Source organism: Cucumis melo, chromosome 4 (genome assembly GCF_025177605.1).
Source record: "Cucumis melo cultivar AY chromosome 4, USDA_Cmelo_AY_1.0, whole genome shotgun sequence".
Classification (NCBI taxonomy): Eukaryota; Viridiplantae; Streptophyta; class Magnoliopsida; order Cucurbitales; family Cucurbitaceae; genus Cucumis; species Cucumis melo.
Window position 1 is genome coordinate 20,931,213 of NC_066860.1, and position 4,457 is coordinate 20,935,669.

The 4,457-nt window shown below is 28.5% G+C and overlaps 1 long non-coding RNA gene across 1 annotated transcript; it reads left to right on the top strand.

Moving 5' to 3' along the window:
* Nucleotides 1-1,689: 1,689 nt before the first annotated feature.
* Nucleotides 1,690-4,076, top strand: LOC107991715 (uncharacterized). The gene is made up of 2 exons (XR_001763950.2): nt 1,690-2,070; nt 3,378-4,076. It is a non-coding gene; the product is annotated as an uncharacterized LOC107991715 (long non-coding RNA).
* Nucleotides 4,077-4,457: the final 381 nt, after the last annotated feature.

The following is a 4,457-nucleotide window of genomic DNA, read 5'->3' on the forward strand; positions in this document are numbered from 1 at the left end:
CATTAACATTATCAATATTATTACTATTATAGTTGAAATTAAGTTATCCTTTTGTTATTATTATGGCTTAACCTTCAAAAAATAGAGGTCCAACAATAATAATATACTTGACAAAATTCATAATTTTAAATAAATAGAATCAAAATGGATCCGTTATCATATTTTTAAAACCTACAAAATTTATAGAAATTTTTTAATAGAAATAACCCATTTTGATTACCAAAAAGTTATTTGACCCATATATTGAAAAAGGAAAATTTGTGGATTTAAAAAATCTAAGAAAGAAAAGGGCAATTTGGGGAGAAGAATATATAAAAGGTTGAGAATTTGGGTGTGTAAAAGTGAAGGGTCACCGACGGTCACTTTAACTTCTTTTCTTTTTTCCCCTCTGCTCTGCACACCCAGACTTTGGCTTCTTCTTCACCTTTTCTTTCGTAGCTTTTCAGTATCCAAACCAATTTATTTTTTTATTTTATTTTATTTTATTTTATTTTATTTTATTTCATTTTTTCAATATTAATTAATTCTTTTTCTAAAAAAGAAAGTCACCACTAACAAACAAACAAGAATATGTTGACTTTGAAATAAGCCTAAACACAAGTGTATTATTTTATTTTCTTTTATTAGTTTCTTACTTATTTAAATTTCTTATTAGGTCCCTAACAAACACATGTTTTAACTTTTTGTTTAGTTAAAAAATTTGAATTTGTTTATGGGTTGGATTTTTTTTCTTTTAGGTTGGTTATTGGTGTTCTCTGTCTTGATTTAAAAAATATAATTGATATTTGTTGGAGTCAAAATATACCCACTAAAATTTAAAATACGTTATTGTAAATTAAGTAAATGTAGTTTAATGGGTTAGACTACAACTTTTTGATCTAAATCTAAATCGGAGGGAGTGCCTTAAATAGAATAAAGTTTTAAAAAATTTGATGCAAAATTGAGATCTATAATTGTTATTTGGAAAAAGTTGTTGAGATGTGGAATGTATATAAAGAAATTTCCTGGAAGGAAAAGAAAGAAAAAGGAATTGAGAGGAAGGATCATATATGGGTATATTTAGGTGGTATGAACAAAGTTTAAAATGTCATCGTCTTGATTTTAAGGAAGACATGTGTCAATGAAAATATTGGTAACATGTAGATGTTGATAGATATTTTTAAAAAAATATATATAGAAGAAAAAGAAAAAGAACAAACTTTTTGAATCAATAAAAAATATTGACGAAAATTATTTATACTATAAAGATCGAATATTTTTGTGACATAGAACCGCTTTAGTAAAAATTTACACTACAAGAATTTGAGGTTTCAATGGCATAATAAAAATACTAAAAATGGGTTTAGTGGGGACAAAAACATATTTGTCATTAATATCAAAAAGGCATGTTTTTTTTTGCAGAAAAAGACCAAACTTTTGGATCCTTTCTTTTTCTTGACACGTTTTATGCGTCATTAAACCACGATATTTTTTAAGTGTCAAGAAAACATATCTTTAGTGAAAAAAAAATACTAATTTACGAACTTAAGCATTTGATGACACTTTTTAATGGTCACAAATTTACGATTTTAACGAGTGTCATTAAATTAATTCAAATATTTTTTAAAATAAAAAAAGTGAGTGATTAAAATATTAAAAAAAAAAAAAAAAACCGAACCACTTTCTTCTTCTTCTTCTTCTTTTTCTTTTTTTTACGGACGTTCATCCCCTTACTTCTTTCTATCTCTTCTCTCCACCCTACAAATCTCCTCCTTCCTACAATCCCCCCATCGTAAAACCACCTCCTCTCATCCCAAAACCACCTTCCTTCTACACCTAAAAAACACAACCTACCATCAAACCCCCTTCCCCTTAACGTCCAATCCCCATGACTAAACTCCAACCACCGTCGCCGTCTCGCCGTCTCGCCTTCCCTTGTATACCCTTTTCACTTTTCTCTCAACTCATATTTCACTAGTTTTTCAACTCCGAAAACTAGGGCTTCTCGGCAGATTTCCTTTTTTTGGGTAAGGATTCACCCCTCTTCTTTCTCAAAATAGGTGTTTATGCTTGAAGCTCTTTATCTATCAGGTGCTTCTCTCTCTCACTCCCAATTTATGTTTTAGTTCTTCCTTTGTCTCTCTCTCAAGCTATCATACTATATGAACTATTCGAACTACCATTGAATCGTTTTGGCAATTGATGCATGGAGGCGAAACAAGTATAACCTCCATCTACGTAGAATATCATTTAAGAATTATTCCTTAAATATTATAAATAGTGATGGATCCAAAAACATAGCATCCATTTTAAGAACTTCAATATCATGACTATTGTTCAATGTCATGACTTTTGCAGAAATTAAAAACTCTTTCCAATAATGAATCTCAAACTCGATTTTCTGATTGCTTTCGGTCTACCTTTACAAACGTTGACTAAATTCATGGCATTCACAATATCCTGATATTTTCTTTGTAAGACTTGAGACAAGTCATTTTTTATTCACAATCTATTTTTCATGAGATGCATATTGAAAAAAAAGTCAAATGACAAGAATTAATTTATTAGAATCTGTGCTTTATATTTTTTTTTTTCTGAATTTAATCCACTTTCACAACTGTCTTAAGCACGTCAACTACTGAAGAGAACATTGTAACTAAACTCGTTAAAATTGTAATTGTAATTTATACTTTCAAATAATGTGAAACTATTCGTTCTATATCATGATCACATATTCAAATATTAATATTTATTTACTCATATAATCATATGATTTTTAAATTCAAAAAACTTAACATTAAGATGGATTTGTTACAAAACCAAGAATAAGAACAATTTTCTAAATAGTATCATTGAATCATAATAACGGTTATTTAGCTAAACAAACTTTATAATAACCCATAGAATTAAAATTTCTCAAACACGGTATATGTCGAGTATAAATGAGGTTATAAACAACATATTTGGGACACATGCAAAAAGGTAAAAGATTTGGTCATCAAGATATAGTATCGTTCCCTTAAGTATAGGATAATTCATATATATTACAAATACAGTGTATTTTGCAAACAACATTCAAATTTAGTAAATTTTAACTAAATATGCTATTTTTTAACTAGATAAGATTGTAACAAGATTTTTCAGTTTTGTTACATTTTAAACAATTTATTAAATAATACACAACAAATATTTTTAATAACATTTTGAATTTAAATTTTAGATTCTCTCTTAAAATAATGTCAAATATAAATAAAAGATTTTCAGTTTTTTTTTATATTTTAAACAATTTATTAAATAATACATAATATATATTTTTAATAACAATTTGAATTTAAATTTTAGAATTGTAATTATGTCTCAATGACATTTTTGCAATTATTTGAATCTTCTTCTTTTAGGTTTTATTTGAGAAAAGAAAAGAAGGAGATTGGGAGAAAGGGGGTAGCTGATGCAAGAGACAAACATTAGAGGGAGAAAGTTTTTCTTGCAAACAAGAGAGGAGAGAAGTGCTGCCGACGGAGAGGAAGACGTCGGATTTTTGACGTAAGCGATGACTGGCTTTTTCGAACAACGTTTGACGACATCCAATGTTGGTCGTGGGTTTGAGGCGGGTTTCATGGTGAGTTTCGTCGTGGGTGTTCTATTTTTCAGTCGTGGTTCTTCTTGGGGTTTGTAGTGGGTTGTTCGACATATGAGTCTTCGGTCAGAGGAGCTGACAAGAAGAAAATCCGTTGATTTGCGCCAAATGTATAAAGACTTTTGAAGAGTTTAAGGTGACGAAGCTGGAAGCTAGCTTCAATCGTTTCTACCTGAATGTTTGAATGTCTGAACTCGTACGATTTGAAAAAGATATGAAATGGCTGCAGAAATTATGTGGAGCTTTGATTGTGATAGATGTTAATTGTGTATTGGGACTTTTATTTAATTATAGGGTATTTGGAGTTTATTGAACAATTGTATTTAGGATTCAACTTTGTCATTTATTTAGGGGCATTTAAGATGTTGCTCCTGCAATTTTCTTTTAAGATTTTCCTGTTTAGCTATTTTGTTAATTTAAAAATAGATTTGTCATTTACAGTGAACCTCTTATTTTACCATTCCTTTTGTTAACCTAATATGCAAACTATTTTTTGGGACCAACTTTCAATCCCATTATTTACTTCTACCATGTAAACAATATCAAAAAAGAAATAATTAATAATTAATAAAGGAATAATTGCAAGAGATTTAAAGTATCGTTGAGAAGAAAAAGAGTTTTTCTTATATCCTCATTTGAATACGAATAATAATTACTTTTTTCACAGATGAAGGGAAAAGAAAGAATAGTAATAATAATCATAATATATTCTCTTTCAAAGTATTCATTAGACATATATTACAAATTGGCTTTAATCTCCTTGGGAACCTCAATTTGACCTTCAATATTTCAAAATTCTCAAAATTTATTCTAAAATATTTAATCGAAAAATCTAACATAC